Raw genomic sequence first — 20,850 nt, forward strand, 5'->3', positions numbered from 1 at the left:
CCGCTTGCCCTTGGCTTGGCCCCGTGTGCACTCACCACCATCACCACCTGGTAAAAAATTATTTGCAGCCAAGCAAATACTTATGAACTTCATTTGAACTGTTTGCCGTCTTTCTGCAAAGAAACCAAAGTATAAAACTCTTGTATCTCAATGAGCCCCCTAGAACATCAGGAGATGTGAACCCGAAAAAAGGGAGAAAAAAAGAACAAATCCCAAAAGAGATGAGTACCACGTGTTTCCATGTCTCTTACTACAGAGTTAGTCACGTGGCCTTGAGGTGACAAGGGCCACAGGATTACTGTTTGGCATGTTCAACGTTACTTATCCACAGGATTAAATTCATAAATAAAAGTAATACTTCCAATTCATCTTTTCTAAGATTTTTGACATCACTAAGCAGCCTTAGGCAGCCAATCAGAAACCTCCATTTAAAGTCAATTTTCTTGCTAGTTTAAAACAGTGATTCACTCTGCCTATCTGACCACTAACCATTAACAGTATCTGCAGCATCTATAAATCCAAACTGCAACAACCATACAATCAATCAAGCAATATCATCCTATCACATCCTCTCAACATGCAGCGAACTTCCTAAATACCTAGTATTGAACGGCAAAGGACCTAATAAGAAAAGTTATATCCTAGGTCCAGAAGAGAAAGTTCTGTGAACAATGTACCACTCAAAATACTCTATGAAAGGTGAGATGAAACACAAGTTCTAGACATAGTTACATATGATTATGAAAGGCATAGGCTCCAAGTCATCTGAGAATTAACCACGTCCAAATGTAGTTTCAAGGTTGTAAAAAAAAAAAAAAAAAGTAGCTACAGTTTGCACTTCCCAGATTTTAGAGCTGTCCTCCACCCTCTTGGCCTTCTTGCAAGAACAAACTTGAAAATAGGTGTCTACGAAGGGCCTGCTTATCTCCATCTCTGGGCCTGTCCAGTCAGGGAGAGACATGTGGTTCTTTCAAGAACGGCACAAACATGATCAAAGGAATATATGGGGAGAGGCAGAAACGAGTGCGCCTCACTAGATCCCATATTTACCAAAGGCATCAGATTCTCAGGCAAAATTTTAATGTTCTTCTTTAAAAACTGTCAAGGTACATTAAGTCTCTTATCACATTTAAGGCCTATTGCTGCCCTTTCAGATGGAGTCCAGGACTCCCCTCCATCACTCCTTAACTTCTCCACTTGACCAGAACGTACCCTGAGTTCTTCCAATTAGACCAATATTTAGATTTCCTAGTTTATCTTTCCCAATGTCAGGAAAAAAAGAGCAATCTTACATGAAATAAAAATGCTTACATTGTGAGAACTACTGGAAAATGAGAATTTTTAAGTCTCTTATAATGTGATTACGGCCACTAGCAGGAAAGGGGATTACGCTTAACCGAAATAGAAAATTAAGCAGAACTCTAGGTAGACAAAACACAAACCAAGCTGGCAGCATTTCCCTACCTGAAGAGCACTCATGAATCATCCTGGCTGTCTTGTAATAACACTTCAGCAAACTCACCAGTGAAATAAGATTGTTGCCAATTCCCATGCATTTAAAAGAGGACAGATATGTCACCCTATGCAACACATGGCAGCATGTGATCAGAAAGACATTTAATAATTTGAAGCCGGACAATAAATGTCAGCAAATACTTTGGAATTGTGTGCCTCTGAAACAGACCATTTAGGACGTTCCTGAAATATACTTTGCACACTCAACCAGTTTGTTTCTTCTGTAGTTTGCATTTGTAAAAGGACTTGGGATGTAGCAAAGTCATGTGAGTGACACCATGCTTGGACTGATGTTCAGGGGATACAAGATACATGCAACTGAGAAAAAAAATGCACCAATGCATTTTCCACAGCTTCCCTAGAAAGACAGCCACTGCATCCTATCAAATCAAAAGCTCTTGCCTATGGGAACTTTTGTTACGGCTGCTACCAAAAGGAGAGGGGAAAAAAACAGGTTTCTGGTTTTCGTAGGAAAAGAATGATTCCCAGATTATGACTTTTGACAGCTAAGAGAGGGAATGACTTATTCGTAGTAAATGTGAAACACATGGTTTTCTCAGAGGGTTTCTGTCCACCCTGCACAGTTATTTCTCTTATGTGAAAGAGACAAATTATTAAGATTTAAACACAATATCCTTCAGAATGTAGCATACATTTCTGCTTAAAGCCTGAGGGCCAAGGCTTGAAAAGATGATTCCAAAGTAGGGAGACACCCTGCTCCTCACCCCAGAGACAAGCAGAGCAGTTTCACCCCACACACCAGGGAATGCAGCTGGATGGCCACGGCAGCCAATAGCATCTCTGCCCAGTGGACCCTGATCCAGAACGTGAATAGAAATTTCAGCCAACTGAAAAGGCCAGTGGCTTCATTGGGAAATATGGGGACCCAGCCACCCGAGGTAGAGTGGGGGGCTTTTCTGCCCTTTTGCCCTTTTGTCAGAGTGCTTTCTCTTTATCCCAGTGGTTCTTAACCCCAGAGGTACAGTAGAATCACCTGGAAGGTTAAAGAAAATTCCCACGTCATCTGCACCTAGAGTTGAGAGCCACTGTTCTATCTCAGCATTAAACTCCGTCATTTAGACTTCTGATGAGAACTGCCAAGCAAGCTCTCCTTTATGATCAGGTCTTTTGACAAGTCCCAGGGGCTCTCAAAGGAACATTCGCACTCCCATGCTGACCTGAGGACACTCAACCGCTCTGTGCAGAGTGCCCCGAAGTACAGGGTGTGTCCCACACCAGCCGGGGCGGTGTGGCGGGGGCAGGGGGGGGTGTCAGTTCACTCCCAGAAACCCCCAGCTCTCCTCCCCACCCCCGCTGCCTTCCTACCGGATGTCACTGACTAGTCTTGGGGGAAGGCGTGGGATAGAATTTCTCAGGAGGTCCTATCCAATTTCCTAGCAATCTGTAACACAGGAAAGAGCTCTCTGCAGTCTGTCGCTGTGATACAAATGCTTCTCACCGATATACCTCAATTGTCAGTGTCACCCTAAACACACACCCCGCTAAGCAGAGCTAAGCACATTCTCTGACTAACTGAAAGGATATGACTGCAATGCCTGTTGATTGTACTTAATTATCTGTATTGCAAAAGCTGTATACCATAAGTACCCCTCACCCCTCCGCACACACACACACACCAGCTACCCCCTTCTCCACTGGACCATTTCTCAGGTCATGAATGTCCATCGATATATAGGGATAAGGGTACCAGAAGCTTAGCAAGAGCTAAGCCACAAATAGTTCTTTCACAGTTGCCCCATGTTATAGATACGAATTCTTCATTTCTGGAAAGTCTACTTGTTCACAGACCAAAGTCGTAAACTTTAGGGGGTTGGGGGGGAGAATGGCAGCTTTAGATGTGAAAATACAACAACTTGAATGAGAAATTTTTAAATTGTATAGGTAAAATGTATTCTAAATTTCTAAGTTTAAAGATTAAGTCTAACTGTGTAGCTACGTTAATTCCATCAATAGTTCATTGTTTCGCACAACACAACTTAGTATTTGCTTAAAATTTGTGATTAGAAGTGGAAAGTCCATAAAATGAAGGCTCACATATAACAGCTGCTGTTTACTGAACGAGTGGCAGCCAACACACACTATGCGAAGTGCTTTCTAGGTTTTATCCCATTTAATCGATTCAACCTGATGGAGGGGCTACCAGGGTCTCCATGTTATAGCTGATTACCTGAAGTTTCAATAAATATAAATAAAACTGTGCCCGTAGTCAGCAAAACTAGAGGATGGCTGGCCTGGGATTTGGACAGAAGGTCTGGCCGACTCCAAAACCCTTAACCACTTCTATAAACTACTACAGTAGTTACCTTTTATAAGTGAGTAATGTACTGAAACACCACTCCCACCACCATTTTAGAAAAGGTTAGGAATTAAATAAGAATTCAGATTCCCTAAGGAAAGCTTCATAATGGCATAGTGACATGTGGGGTTTGAGAATCTTTTCGGTTAAACACTGACCAGAGACACATTACTGAACCTCTGAGCACCCAAGTTCTCTTCTGTAAAATGAGCACAACAATGTCGAGGCCAGAGTTGTTGGGAGGACAAAACGAAAGAGCACATTAGATTCAGTCCCTGTTCTCTTTCTTCCCTCTCTTAGCCTCAGTTTCCTACTCTGTCAACTAGAAATAATAAACGTTCTAGCGTATCAAAGTCCTTAAAGAGAAAAATTTATAAAAACGAAAATGATTTGAAAAGTGCAAAGTGATGTTTTAGAGAAATTGTGTTTCTCATCATTAGCACTTTTAGGTTACTGAGTCTTGCCAGAAAGAAGTGATAAATTATCACTTAATTCACATTGAGGAGTTCCTATTTAAGAGTGTCTGAACTTCTGTTATTTTGGAAAGCAAATTATCCTGACTCATTTGTTTTTCAACTCTGAATTGTCTTTTGGGCTGGCTTTGTTTTGGTTTTGATTCCTCTTGGCGTAGTGGTTAAGAATCCGCGGGCCAATGCAGGGGACACGCGTTCGATCCCTGGTCCGGGAACATTCCACATGCCGCAGAGCAACTAAGCCCATGCGCCGAGCCCACAGTCCACAACAAGAAGCCACCACAATGAGAACCCCACACACTGCAGCAAAGAGTAGCCCCCGCCCGCCACAACTAGAGAAAGCCTGCGCGGCAACGGAGACCCAACACAGCCAAAAATAAATAAATCTATAAAGAAAAAAATCATTAAGTACCCATCAAGTGCACAGGTCTGCAGGGAATAAAAGTTTGAAAGTAGGTTTCTTACCCTTCAGGAAGATATAATACATGGTAGGGTTGTCTTAAAGTAAGCACACATGCAATGTGTGGATTAATCAGCAGCTGTCCGTAGCTAGGACTGGGGAGAGGGTGTGACTATTAAAAAGTAGCAGAAGGGAGCTCCTTTGTGGTAAGGGAACAATTAGTTCTGTACCTTGACTGTGGTGATGGTTATTTGAATATACTGTATGTACAAGGATGATAAAATCTCATAGAAATACGTACCCCCCAAAAAAATGCATATAAAAACTGCATATAAAAATACGCATGTAAAATCAAATAAGGTCTCTACCTGAGTTAATAGTACTGTACTGATGCCGGTTTCCTGCTTTTGATAGCTTGCTACAGTCATGTAAAATTACCACTGGGGGAAGCTGGGTGAAGGGCACAATGGGAACTCTACACTGTTACAATTTCTTGAGTCAAGCTATATAAAAATAAAGTATCACTTCTTTATAGTAGGATGAGGAAGCTCCCTATAAACTGATATGCAAAGTCCTCTAAGATGAATAGTTAAGTGAAAAGAGGACGGTATTGCACAATGTGTGTAACATGCCACCTTTTGTAAAAGGGCCCTTGTGGAGCATAAAGGGACTATGGAAGGATAAGAAACGAACAGTGGCTTCTGATGGGGGTTGAAAAGGAAGAACTTGATGAGGCACAAAGGTGGGTGCTTTGTCTACTTTTTGGGTTTTTGAACCATTCAGATTATTCAAAACAATAAATCAAAAGACAAAAATTAAAAATAATTGATAGGGGCTTCCATGGTGGCGCAGTGGTTGGGAGTCCTCCTGCCGATGCGGGGGACGCGGGTTTGTGCCCCGGTCCGGGAAGATCCCACATACCGCGGAGCGGCTGGGCCCATGAGCCATGGCCGCTGAGCCTGCGAGTCAGGAGCCTGTGCTCCGCAGCGGGAGAGGCCACGGCAGTGAGAGGCCCGCGTACCACAAAAAAATAATAATTGATAGTATCAATATAAAAACCTGTATGCCATTAAATTGTTCTTTACTGAACAATTTACATGTATTATTTTTAATCCTCAAAACAAGAACGAAAGTGGCTGAGGTTTTCTTTTTGCTTTTGTTTTTTTAATAGGGTAAAACCAAGACTCAAGAGTAGTTTTTTAAACTTTTGCCTAAGCCTATGGTCTTTACACTATAATCAATTCGCTATTAAAGGTTTGCTAAACGTGCCATGCTGCCTGTCTCAGTGCCCTTGTAAATGGCTTTTCCTCTGCCTGACACCACTCACCCCGCCCCCACCCTACTTTGTCTGCCTGGAAAACTCCTCTTCAACCTTCAAAACCAAGCTCCCACCCAGTTGTTTTCTCCTAACCTCTTTCCTCAAGAGGATGAAGAAGTCTCTTCTTCCTTCTGTATCTCATAGATTAAACATACCTTAAAACTAACAATTATTCCTTGTCTGTCTTTAAAGCCCTGGCATCTAGCAAAATTCCTGGCAACTCTGTTGCTCAGTGAATGTTCCTTCAGCTGTAAAGAACTCTTTAAACCTCACCATGAGCATTAAGAATTAAGACCTCTCATTAAAAAGACTCATCACTTGCTAACAGATGTAAATAAAGGTACACAGATATATTTAAACGAAAGTGGCTACAAGTACTTTTGAAACCCCCAATATCTTCTTTTAAGAGAAATCTCTTTATAAATGGACCTAAGTAGGTATTCCTTACAAACTCTTTAATACCAAATTTGAGTGAGGCTGATTCCTAATACATATTCCTGGTAATTTCTTTGCCAAATATGAATTCATAGTGAAGTAATAACACCTTTTACAAAAATAAACTCCTTCTCAATATTCCTAAGCATGGTCTTCTTGAATATCGTTTTCTATGAAATGTTTTCTATGAATATCGTTTTCTGTTTCACCTTTAAAAGTGAAATAAAGGTCACTATGTTCAGTAGAAACCTTGGTTCTTTGGTGTTGAACCTCTAAACTACTCTAGGACCATTTAACATGGCATGAGTTTCCAGACAGACCCACACAACTTCTAGCTTTACAAGCTGTGATTCTTCTTAAAAAGAACTGGTCCTCCAGAGACTGTTGTTCACAGGTCTAATAAGTTAGATCAGCTGTAAAGTATCAGGTCAGCACAGCATGGAGGCCAAAGATACAAGGTCTGAAGTCAGATGCCTGGGTTTGAGTCTTACTCTGCCAATTTCTGTGTTCTCAGTCAAGTCAACTTGTGTCTCACTTTCCTCATTTGTAAAATGAAGTTATGCTGGTATCAAATACATTGAGATGTTGTGAAGATCAAATAAGTTATAACACATATAGAGCTTAGAACAATGCCCAACATATGCCAAGCACTGAATAAATGTTAGCTAGTAATAATATAGCTCTGATATATGGTTCATGCTCAATAAATAGTATAACTACACGAAGGAGCTTGTGTCTGTCTAGTTAAGCTTAAGGTATCGGAAAGAATTCTCAAGGTTGTTCTAGAAAATAGAGAAGACACTGAAAACACCAAGAATGTGAGGGTAGGATATGTATCTTCAGGTGTTCCATGCCAGCAGTATGAGCTGTTACTCTACATTCCAAGAGGGAAGCCAGACTCTCCTCTAGAGAAGGAGACACACATCCCAAACCCTGGATTGTCTTCTGCTCGGAGGATTTTGGTTAATCACAGGATGTTTATTTTGCAAGTCACTTTTACAGTTTGATTTTTCCAGATGCCATGCAGCAACATACCTTTTAATGAAGATGCTAAAACACAGCTCTTTACAATAAATCCAATTTTTTTTTAAAGTCTCTTGCAATGGGTCTTTATCAATGAAAATGGCTCACAATACCTAGTCAGGTGTATTCCAAAAGGGTTTTCATTGCCTTGTGTTTACCTGTCCCATATGCTTTTGGGGACCTTCATAACTCAAGACTCAACATACTAATTCCAATTATGCTACATAGAAGGCTTTCTTTATTATAAACAATATGAAGTCACTAAGTTAGTACCAAAACCAGCATCAGCATTAAGCTGGAAAGACATTTCCTATGGGGAAGCAATTCAAAGATACTGAGGAACTCAAACGGGTATTTATACACCCGTGTCCTTAGTAGCATTATTCACAAAAGCCAAGAGGTTTAAAAACGCTCTTATCCCATTGACAAATGGGAAAACAAAGTGTGGTACATACATAAAATGGAATATTATCCAGTCTTAAGAAGGAAGGAAATTCTGACCCATGTTACAGCATGGATGAGTCTCGACAACATTCTGCTAAGTGAAATAAACCAGTCACAAAAAGACAAATACTGTGTGATTCCACTCATGAGGTCACTAGAATAGTCAGATTCATGAAAACAAAGCAGAATGGTGATTGCCAAGGTCTGGGGGAGGTCGGCATGGGGAGTTAAGTGTCTAATGGGTAAGTTGTTTCAGTTTAAGATGAAAAAGTTCTGAAGAAGGATGGTAGTTATGGTTGCACAACTATATGAGTACTTAATCCCACTCAACTGTACACATAACATGGTTGAAATGGTAAATTTTATGTATATTTTACCACAAAAAACCTATCTATATTATTGAGCTCCTGCAATACATACGAAGGAAAAGGAGCAGGTAGTGAACATGGACTAAAGAAACAGTTCATCTAGGTAATTCTGAGCAAGACAGACCCTAAGGAGTGATCAACACTGCCTTGTCTTTTAAAAAAGCTCCCATTTCCTTTGTTTCAGCTAAAGAGACTTCACTCTAACATGAAAGAGTAAAAATTAACCTCCAAAAAAATTAAAGAGAAAAATATTCAAACTCTACTTGTATTTCAAGTCTCAGTTATATAACCCACAAGTTTTGTTGGGTAACTCTGGTATCTTCAGCAGAGCAGCAATAGTAAAAATTACAGGATCCAAAGCTACCATCTCAAAATGGCACTTGAGCCATCCATAATCTTTACTGTCAAAGCAAAGCATAATAAATTTCACTTAGGTTCATCCCATTAAGATTTAACATTGTTATCCTTTTTAAGTGAAAATACATTTAATTAGACCATAGGGACGAAGAAGCAGTCTGGTTCTGCCACTTCAGTATCCGTTTCTCAGGTCGTATGGACATGATATGAACATGGATAGAACTACCTGCTTCTGGTACTTCATTTTGTCTTTCTTTCTCTTTACCCTTCCCTGCAGCCTTCCTTATTGAAATGTTCTACTACCTTGCTACCATAGAGCTTTTAAGGGGACAGAGCTCTTTGGAAGTGAGGAAGATACATTCCTCCCACATCCCTCATGACACACCTTCAGTGACAGATGTTTCAAAAAAGAGCCCTTCTGTGATGAATCCTGAGAAGTCAGCCTGCTGCAGATCTGACCATCTATTTCTTCTGAAACACTAAATTTATGCTAACTGGGCAAAATGTCTTTCTCCCTAGAAAAGGAGAAAAACATACATTGTTAATTTGACCTCAGGATTGACAATAAATAGAAAATGAATGACTTCATGAGCAGAAAGATGGACTGAACAGCTGACAGTCCTGTACTGATTTTGATAAAGCAGATGTCTTACTAAGGAGGTTATATTTTTGTAAGAAATAGAAAACAGGAGGTAGTGTGATATAATTGCTGCATTTGGGGAGTGCTAGAAACCAGGATGATCAAAATCAGCTCATGGGAAGTCTCTAACAGGTCTCTAATTCAATTCATGTGTCTGCATGAAACATTATCTCTACTTGGTAGAGTCAACCCCTGGGCATTTGTGTACTCATCTGATTTAGTATGATCTGGAAGGATAAACACAAAGTTTCAATAAATTTGAATTATTTTTCTGATTCTTCAAAGGTAAGTTATTTATTTCATTCTGATAAGTTCTGCTGGAATTAAAAACAGGTGGCATATGAATATCCAGTGACACTGGCAGCGAGTCTGCATATCAACAGAAAACAGAAATTTTCTAATCACATCAATCATATATTGTAACCACATGAAAATTACCCCTTTCAACTGCTTAGTGAGAAACATTATTTAAAAGGTCTAAGAATCGTCATCAAGGCCAACACCTCCATACCCTGCAGTGTGTAGTGATGAGTGCACAGAACGGTTGGGGAAATACAAAAATGTTTATTTTCCTAAAAGGCACGTTAAATAGTCGACTGTGACCAATCAAGTTTTAAACGTCTGCTGTCAATTAAGAATAAATTCCTGAATTGATTAAATTTTTCTCCCATTGTGAACAATGAAATTGGGTCTTTATTTCTGCCACATCTGCCATCAGCAAGGAGAAGGGCATGAAATCAAATAAGCACTGGCGTCAAGGAAAGCTTACCTCCTCCACATATTTTTACTGGAGAAAAAATTTGTTTTCCAGTAAGATATTTCATTTAAAAAAAAAATCTGTTTCTACTCAAGGCTAGAGTTCTATTTATTTTTAAAATGAGGCACAGAAACCTCCCAAGTGCAACTCAGATTTACATCTGGCTAATCCTCCAAATGTGACCAAGTTCATGCTGTTTATTGCTAATGAGTTCTGTGATTTTTGGGTAACACGTGTGAGAGATAGCAAATTAACTACCGCTAGTCAGCAGCAAGCGGACAAGAGATGTCTTGGGAAGCTAGTGTGAGCAAACCCTGCAAGTCAATTTCTAATCGCACTTGCCAGAAATTTGGTGGGGGGAGGTGACAAACCCTGCCAAAAAAAAAAAAAAATTCAGTGGTAGAACTTGTTTCCCTTTCCTTTTTCCATGGAATATTTCAACACTCAACCAACAAACACAGCCCAGTCTTTCCTTTCGGTTAACTTCGGGACTGCAGGGAAGGAATGCCTCACACTGCAAAATGTGTATCAGTACCTCTGACTTCCTTCCCTGGAGCTCTATCCACTCACACAAAGAGAACCACAGAGGTGAGAGGGGATGTCATTTACATGCAGTAGAAACAGTGTCCTCCAACACACCTACAGATGAGTGGACAAAGTTTAGTCAAGTCCCCGGGCCTAGAACAATCTGGCCAAAAATACTGTGCAACAGATGAGCACCAGATGAAAACAAAAACAAAAAAGTTAAAGACTGGCGGAAGAACACTTCCCCAAATCAAGTCGCTAATAGCTTAAGACCCACAGTTTAAAAGCACTTACTCATCTGAGGGGTAGGACTCCTGAAAGTGTACTCTTGCAGGATCCTTTACCTTCTTTCTCATCTGAGTCCCAAACCAAACCTGTCTTCACTAGTGGTGCTGAACCAGGACTGCGATTAGAATCACGTGGAGAGCCTTCAAACCAAGGTGGTGCTGAGACTCTTTGCAGTCACCTCCCTCCACCTCTACCCCCACCTCAGTTGAAACTGGAATCTCTTGAAGTCAGGCCAGGGGACCAGTGTTTCTTAAAAGCCTCCCAGGTGGCTCCACTACACAATCAGTAGATGAGAGCCACAACTTCAGAAATATGTTCTTTACAATACCATCCAGTTTCTCTCCCAAATCCACTCAAAGACATTAGAGCTCTAATTCCACCCAGGCTGTCCTATTCCAGAAAGTTCTGGTCATTCCTTCCACCGCCTGCGAGCACTCTGCACTTCCTAACGTGGGAGCAGGCTGAGTTTGAAACTCTCCACAGCTAGAAGTGGGAGCAGGCTTGGGACCCGTCCCAGGAGACGAGGAAACGCCGGACGCCATCTTGGGGAATAAAAAGCAAAAGCTTGGGGAGTAGGAGGTATAAACTATTGGCTACAACATAGGCTCAAGGCTGTATTGTACAATAAGGGAATAGACAATGTTATAATAACTAGATGGAAAGTAACCTTTAAAAATTGTGTATATTTTTTAATTTAATAAAATACAATAAAACCGAAACGCAAAACTCCCATTTCTCTCTGCTCACACAGCACTTCTGGTGCCAAATGTGTGGGGGGTTTTCCACACCAAGCAACTTTCCAATTCTCAACGGACACGGAGTGGGTATCCTATAACTTAATTCAATTCTGACACTAACTGCTCGAAGTTAACACAGACCTCGCTAGCTAAGGGCTCAGGCCCGCAAGGCAGTTCGGTCCCCACTGCAGACGCCAATTCCAAGTCCAGGTTGTGGCCTGGGCTTCTGACCCACCAGCTATGAATCAGGGGTTCCCACGACCCCTCCCTCAGGTTCCACAATTTACTAGAACAGCTCACACTGCTCAGGAAAACAGTTCACTTACCGGACTACTGGTTTATTATCAAGGGTACAACCCAGGAACAGTCAGCCAAAGAGAAGAAATGCACAGGGCAAGGAGTGAGGCCTCCACGCTCTCTCCAGGACGCCAACCCCCCGGCACCTCCACGTACTGAACCCACCGACTTACCAAACCCCGCCTTATAGGGCTTTTAAGGGCGGTCTCCTTACGTAAGCGTAAGCGCGTAAGCAGGTGAGCACGACTGATTGCATCGTTGGCCACAGCTGAGGAACTCAACCTCCAGCCCCACTCGCCTTCCGGGAGGTCAGAGGGCGGGGCTAAGAGTGCCAATTCCCTAATTAGAAGGTTGGTTCCCCTGGCAACCCGCCTCCATATTTAGGGGCTTTCCAAAATCACCTCATTAACATAAACTCCCCAGCGGCTGACAGCAGCTTGTTCTGAATAACAAAACACGGTCTTGGGCTTCCTTGGTGGCGCAGTGGTTGAGAGGCCGCCTGCCGATGCAGGGGACAGGAGTTCGTGCCCCGGTCGGGGAGGATCCCACATGTCGCGGAGCGGCTACGCCCGTGAGCCATGACCGCTGAGCCTGCGCGTCTGGAGCCTGTGCTCCGTAACGGGAGAGGCCACAGCAGTGAGAGGCCCGCGTACCGCAAAAAAAAAAAAAAAAAAAAAAAAAGATCGTCTTCTCACCTTCACCACTCCAGAGCTGTTTCAGGTTATTTGGGCAAAAACCAAATATTAGAACAAAAGATGCTCCTATTGCTCATGTCTTCGGAACTTACAGGGCGTTTAGGAGCTCTGGCCAGAAAACCAAAAAATGTATTTGCTATTATATCACAGCAATCCAGGTGTAAGTATACCATCTTAGGTATTCTGAGGGTCTCAGGATATGTTGCTGTGTTAAACACAAAGACAAATTAAAACTGAGTAGAGAGCATACATTTTTTATTTTCCTTGGGCCAGTGGTTCTAACTCTACCAAATATTAGAATCACCTGGAGGGCTTGTTAAACCATCCCACCAACAAAGTTTCTGATCCAGTCCTTCCGGGTAGAGTCCAACTATTTGCACTTCTAACAAATTCCCTGGTGAAGCTAATGCCCCTGGTCTCACTACACTTCTGGTACGTCCAAATACTCGAACTACCAAAGATTGGTTTTTGTTTTTATTTTTTTATTTTTCCCCCAGTTTTATTGAGATAATTAACATACAGCCCTGTATAAGTTTAACATGTACAGTATAATGATTTGACTTACATATATTGTGAAATGATTACCACCATAAGTTTACTTAACATCCAGTTAATACCCATCATCTCATATAGGTACCCCAAAAATAAAGAGAGAAAATATTTTTCCCTTGTGATGATAAGTCTTTGGGATCTACCTTAACAACTGTCAACTATACCAGACAGCAGTGGGTACTACAGCCCTCCTGTACTGCCTTACATCCCTAAGAGATTTGTTTTTCCAGTATGTCTCTCTAATAATATTGAACATTGACTAGAGATTTTATGAAAGGAATTATTGTTAACTATTGTTTTAGGTGTGAAAATAGTGTTGTATTTATGTTTAAAAAACAAAAAGTTCAAAAAAAACAAACAAAAAGTTCTTATCTTTAAGAGATACGTATTGAAGAAAAAATCTTTTTTTTAAAATATTACAGTTAGAGTTGACATCCACCCTGCACCCAGCCACCCTCCTCATGGGCAACCCTTGTCCTGAAGGCAGGATTTACCATCCCCATGCATGTTTTATGTCATAACAGCGTGCATGGATGAATGTATAAAAATAAAACCAAAAATGTGATAGACTAAAAGCATAAAAATGAAACTTAAACAAAGGAAAGCAAAATGGAGAACAGACAAGGGAACGGTGGCCCTTAGGATCTTTGGGGCGGCCCAGAAATGTGCAAGGGACAAGCGGTAACCACTGAGGGAGTTAGGGATTTGTCTGGAAATCTTCCCCATCCAGGAAGTCTCTTACCTGACCATGGTGGGCGCTGACACTTCTGTAGTCACCTGAGAGTACTAGGAGAGAAAAGGAAACTGAGTCAAAAGTTGTCAAAGGAAGGAGCCCACAGCAGAGTAAGGTTTCAGAACACAGTTTTGTCTGCCCTGAAGGTACCTAGACAAAAATCTGAAAAGCTGATTATTTCTTAAACTGTAGCCCTAAGACCAGCCTTGGACTTGACTGCTGTGGAGGAATGCCAGGGACACACTCAGAGTGCTAAGCCCTCCTCCTACCGTGAGTAAAACTGGAAGCATCCAGCCAGGCACGGTTTTAGCACCAGCTCTGCTAGTCCTGCGCTAAAGCACTGCAAGCACGTCACTCCCCCTCTCTGGGTCCAGACTTCATTATCTGGAAAATGAAGGGGTTTTAGATGTTCTCCAGAGTGACTCCCAAACCTGACAGTACAAAGCTACCTGGAAAAGACTAGTCCTGGGATGTAATCAGAAGAAAAGAAGGGAGCTAATGGCAGTATACAGGCTAGACCCTAGACAGTCCTTTCCTATAGCTTATTTCATTTAACCTCTAAAACCCTTTAGTAAGGGTAGTCTTGATAGCAACAGAAGGCTGCGGCTGAGAGTGTGTGGGAACGTGCCCAAGGTCACAGATCCAGCAGTAGCAAAGCCATAGATCAAAACCAGGAGCTGGCTGACCCCAAAGGGGAAGTTCTTCCCACTACACCCTTGGTGATTTACCGAATGTCATCGTGTTAACTGGTAGCATCACATCAAAGCCACCATGAACTTTGACTCCAGGACTTAAAGAGACATGCAAGATTACATCAAGGGTTAGGTTTGTTTTCTGTGCCAGACTTATCTTTTCAAAATATCTGATATTTTGTAAAAATGCTCTTGACTATAAAATAATTGCCCAATAGAATGCCCAGGAAAATTAGCTTATATTTCTAATGTTTTTACTTAAAAATCTGTATTTTCCTTTCTCTAATATCCCTCATTTAACAGGAAAACATAGTTTCTACCAGTAGGTTATGTCTGGGTACACGAAGGAAGAAGCTTGGAGGTTTTGAGCTTGCTTAAAATTTTTAGAGGCAACATCCCCAAATTACTTTTCTCAGCACCTTTTTCCAAAAGCACAGTTCTTGGCAAGTCATGAAAGATTCAGCTATTTCACATCGTGGCTATTTTTTTTAAGGAGCAATAATTTTCCAGGGATTAGAAATATGACACTCCTATTAGGCCAAGGCAGTGAAGCAGCTTCAGTGGGTGAATGCATTGCATAAAGCAACTGTCTGGCTCTCTGGGTTCAAGGTCATTCTTCCTTCCTTATAGGGATTCACATAATTGGCTACGCACATTCATCCAGTGAATCAGGTGGCAAGACAACCTATTAGATAGATCAGGGGTCTGATGTAGGACACAGCTGCTCTGCTCCCTCCAGGCTCAAAATAATTCAGCACTATCAACCTCCCCCATTACATACAATTAATTTTATAAATAGATAAATAGACATGTATAACTGAATCACATTGCTGTACACTTTGCTAACACAACATTGTAAATCAACTGTACTTCAATTTTAAAAATAAATAAATAAGCTTTTTAAAATTTTTAAAATATTCTGAAATGAGAAAAAGAAGTATGGATAAATAAAATGGCCAAAACACACCACACACAGCAGAAAATACCAAATGTGCACAAGATACGAGCTTCCCCGAGTGCTCATTGACTCCAAGGTGCTAATACGGGAGTTCTGCAAAGCCTGCACTAAAAAGTACCCTACATTTAGCCAGCCCTAACCCCAGTCCAAACTCTTCTCCCATACCACAGCAGGTGGGCCTTACTAATTGGAACGTGCAGATCACGTGGCCTGGAAGGTTTGGGCAGCACACACACCACCAGAGAGCCCTGAATCTCTCACACACACACACACACACACACACACACACACACACACACACACACACACACACACACACACACACACACACACACACACACACACACACACACACACACACACACACACACACACACACACACACACACACACACACACACACACACACACACACACCACTCAGATTTTTAGTTCTTACGAAATCTAAATATGCACAATAAATGTAGTTTTAAAACTGAAAGGATGTGTTTGTATGATGGTTTTTTAAAAAAAAGGTGAAGATGGTTTTCGTAAGCACAGATTTCCCCATCAGACGGGTGGTAATGACCCAAGATGGAAACAACAAAGATGCCTGGTGAAAAGGGACCCTCTAATCACATTAGCTTGTAGTTCTAAAGGAAGACGGTTGCTCTGAATTTCCCTTTATACAAAGCAACTTCAAAAAAATTCCTATTTTCTTAGTCCATCTTTATGTAGGAAAGTCTGCGTGCCTTTGAAGCCTCAACACTAAACAAACAAGAGTTTTTACAAGTCCTGTCTGACCACCCAGGGAGAATCAAATAGTATTTTTTCTCCAGTAGGCCACCCCAGGATACCACGAATAACAAGGAAAAGGAGGAATTCATCTTGTAACCAGGATGTATTTGTCTAGTGCCGTTATTACACTGTTTTAATCTAAATATTTTGGTATATTTTTCACTAGCAAAGCCAAAGGGCATCTAATTATTATTCGTCTATCTAGGTAGAAGTTTTGAATAGCAGAAAATAGGTTAAAAGCGAGGGAACAGCAGAGAGGAGGAAGATTAAGGAATTTTCTTCTCAAAATCCCAAGAATCGAGCAGGGATTTTTAAAGTGCTAATGTTCAGAAGGGCAGGACGGTGGAGCCAGGGCCTGGGTGTGCCTTAGGACAGAAACCCTGGGATTAAAACTCTCAAGGGCTTAGACTGCAGGAAGCATTTGGGGAGGGAGTTTCTTCAGCATCACACTAAAGAGCTTAGTTGCATGAAAGTATTTTAGAATCACAGGAAGGTCTTACCGTCATAAACATCTTAAAATGTACTCCTTTAATCATGTCCCATCCCTGCACAGAGCCTCCATGTGGGCCAAATAAAGACCAGATCCTGTAGCCAGACACTAGGGAGCCTCTCCTACCTGACCCCAAAGTGTCTTCCCGGGCTTGGCTTCTACCACTACCCCTGAGGCTCACGGTGCTCCAGGCCCCCTGCCGTCCCTGCTGTTCCTCCTGTGTGCAGGCACTTCCACCCAGCCATGCCGATGGGGATCGTCTTTTATTCACCTGAAATGCCCAGCTGTCCTCATCTCTCTACTGACTCAACCTTCAAGACAGAAGGATGAAACCAGGGTTAAAAGCCCTCCTCCTGGATCACAGCTCTGCCTCTAAACAGCCCGGTGGCTTTGGACAAGTGACTTCATCTCATTCCCCACCTCAGTTTCTTCATCTGCTAAATGGGGATGATAAAGGCTATCTCATTGTGAACTTTAAGTGAAACCAGGATGATAATCAACACATGCTCATCAACTTAGTGTTACTTCCCCCCCCTCAAACTAAATGCCCCCATCCCCTTAACCCCCAAGCCTTCCTTAACACCTGCAGCCAAAAATAATCTCTCCTGTCTCTAAAGTCCCCTCCCAATTTAACTCAGCTGTGCTGGGTTTCCCCCGCCCACCCCCCCACCCCCCCACCCCCCCACCCCCCCACCCTCTAACTGCATTATCACTACCCCTCTAATGTCAGCACACCTACCACACCGTGTGCTTTTTGGGGGAGGCAGGACCCTGGTTTACTTCATGTTTGTATTCGTTCCACTGTCATACATATAATCGAATTATAAGAAGCTCAGGATTCTAGAATTAACAAGACCCTTTAAATGATCTAGACAAAATGATCTAGTTTTCTTATTCTATAGATAAGAAGACTGAACAGGGACTTCCCTGGTGGTCCAGTGGTTAAGACTCCACGCTTCCAATGCAGAGGACATGAGTTCGATCCCTGGTCTGGGAACTAAGATCCCACATGCTGCGCGGTGCGGCCAAAAAAAGAAAACCGAATAACCACACCATTGGTGAAGTGACAGAACCTCTTCCTATGTGACAAACTCGAATGGGTGGATGGATGAATGGATGGGCAAATGAACATAGGGACAGACCAACCAGCCATCAGCTACAGCTTTCAAGATATTGTCAGCAATTCAAACCCGAGGGGGTAGTGAGCCAACCCACCATATAATAACCCCCTCATCACTCAGGCTTTCTTCATCTACCAAAAAGGTTTAAATGCCATCCAATTCTTTAAGAGTCTTTATGGGGCTTCCCTGGTGGCGCAGTGGTTGGGAGTCCGCCTGCCGATGCAGGGGATGCGGGTTCGTGCCCCGGTTCGGGGGGATCCCGCATGCCGCGGAGCGGCTGGGCCCGTGGGCCGTGGCCGCTGGGCCTGCGCGTCCGGAGCCTGTGCTCCGCGGCGGGAGAGGCCGCAGCGATGAGAGGCCCGCGTACCGCAAAAAAAAAAAGAAAAAAAAAAAAGTGGAAAAAGTCTTTATGATATACAGATCAAGAAGATTCACCATGCCAGAGGACTTGAGGTCATCGTATTCCTCATCAACAGCAGGGTCTCTTAGTTAATTTACAATCTGACTGTATTCAAAACTTTTCAGGTAAACAGCAGCCCGCCCACCACCTGACGGATCTGACTCATGCCACGACTTTTGCTGAAAGCCCATCCCATGTTGCCAGTCACAAGCTTGTTCCCACAGGAAGGCCACAGACGGACCATCCCTGGGAAGAGCTCAGAACGCAATGTCATTTCTTGCTCCTCGCCTCCATTCTGCCGCCTCCATCTGTCCCTCCATTTATTCAGTGATGTGGAGTCCCGGCACGATAAACCCCATCCCAGAGATAATGAGAGGAATTATGCAAAGGCAGATTGCAAAGCACTTGGCAAACCCTTAAGTCTGAAGGTTTTGGATATAGGAGCCCATTCCCCTTCACTCTGTAAGGTTCAGGAAACACAGCAGTCCTCTCAGATGGCAGGAAGCTCTGAACTAAGACCTGGGGCATAGGAAGACTTTTCCGGAATGCCTCCCCAAGAAGCCAAGTGACTGACAGGAAGCAGCCTCGGGAAACATTCTGTAGTGTTGCTGCACCATATTTTAAAATGCCCACCTCTCTCCATACCTCTTAGAGCTTTTAAACGGACTGGTTGTGCAATGTGGGGAATGGACCAAGTAGAAAATATTTGGTGTAGGATGGCTGGGACCGGAGTTAAGAAGTGGAAAGCAAGTTCAGAGCAACTGAAGATAACACACAAAGCAAACTGCCACAGCACTGAGCTATCACTGTCCTTTCCCTTGTAGGGGTGTGGCTACTCCAGGAGCATGTGAGGCAACTCCAGGAGGCCTTCCGTGTTGCACAGGATCTGTCTGAGAGAATGATGATGGTGGTCCAAATGTCAGAAGATGTCTGTGGACACTCCACCTAACCCCGCACTACTGGTGACACCCCTATCCCCACACTCTGCTTTATTTCTTTATGGTATTTATTGTTACCTGACATTAAATCGTATCTCTTTTTATTTTCACCATTGCCAGTCTCCCCTGCCAAAACATAAGCTTCTTTAGGGTTTGACTCTGTTTTCTTCACATCGATATTCCCCATACTTAGAAGACCATCTGACGCAAAATAGGTGGTGAATGAATATCTCTTAAATGAATAATTGAGATCCACTTCCCAGATCAGAAACCTATTCACGTAGACCCAAGGTTACTAAGTTACCAACAACAATGGTTTCTCTCTCCCAATACAATAGTATTGGGTTTAATGTAACACCCACTTTGACCCTGGCCTCTCTCTACTAATACCTGAGGAAAGTCAGCAATAAACCCAGAGAATGAAAGAGGTGCTTCTAGTAATTCTACTGGGATAGCAGGTGTTCAATGGGAGTGTCGGACAAGCCAGAGTGTAGAGTCACTTTAACCCTAAAGCAAAACCAGACCTGAGGAGGGACACCATTGACCGTGGTTACTGGACTATTCCAGATGCAAAGGGCACAACTTGTTTCTTGGAACAAATGGGCCTACAACGGATGGATGTCATCCCGCCTCTGGCAGTGAGGAAACCACGAGGGGTGACATTTTTTTCCTGTGGCCACAAGGGCCCCACTGCCATCCAGAGTGTAGTACAAAGTTAGAGTTGCCCTAAGGAAGACTACACTGGGGACAGAGGCAAAAATCAGTTTGGAGGGCTTCATTTTAGAAGAAAATGTGCTTGTTGACCAATATATAGCATAAAACGTTCTCACTGAACAGAGCTCTATGATTCAAATAAAAAAGAACGTTTTAAAAATAAAAATACCGGGCTTCCCTGGTGGCGCAGTGGTTAAGAGTCCTCCTGCCGATGCAGGGGACACGGGTTCGTGACCCGGTCCGGGAAGATCCCACATGCCGCGGAGCGGCTAGGCCCGTGAGCCACAGCCGCTGAGCCTGTGCGTCCGGAGCCTGTGCTCCGCAACGGGAGAGGCCACAACAGTGAGAGGCCCGCATACGGAAAAATAGAATAAAAATAAATAAATAAATAAAAATACATATTTAAAATCACAGTAATTTGTGCATGCAAAATCTCTTTTAAAAGTATAACGAACTATATACTTTGTGTATATTTTCTTCCTTCTATTATGAATCATCTTTTCTGCAAAAACTAGAATTAGGGTAACTATTGACAGCAACATACAGGTTTTTCAGGATTTTCGATTCGAAATTACTGTAACTTTTCACAAGCGTATGTGTGCAGAGTAGAATTTCAGCTCAGTTGCAATATACTACCTGAGAGAAATTTTTCTTCATTGTTCTTGCTACTTCAAGAATAACTCAACAATGAAACAACCACATACTGGATTCTACTATCTTCTCCGCCAAACTGAGAAATTTTTCTCAACAAAATTGCTTTAAATGAATACATTTTAAACAATAATAAACCGCAATACTGCTGAGGTTTATATTCATCCTATGGACAGGACGGCCCATTGATATGCCTTTCCACTAAATGGGTAAGAAAATGCAATATGCACATGAG

The 20,850-nt window shown here is 42.4% G+C and overlaps 1 pseudogene; it reads right to left on the reverse strand.

Annotated features, from left to right (window-relative positions):
• LOC132527948 (uncharacterized) overlaps positions 1-20,850 on the reverse strand; it is a 393,532-nt pseudogene that overhangs the window by 282,238 nt on the left and 90,444 nt on the right.

The sequence above is a fragment of the Lagenorhynchus albirostris genome, chromosome 10 (assembly GCF_949774975.1).
Source record: "Lagenorhynchus albirostris chromosome 10, mLagAlb1.1, whole genome shotgun sequence".
NCBI classification, from domain to species: Eukaryota; Metazoa; Chordata; class Mammalia; order Artiodactyla; family Delphinidae; genus Lagenorhynchus; species Lagenorhynchus albirostris.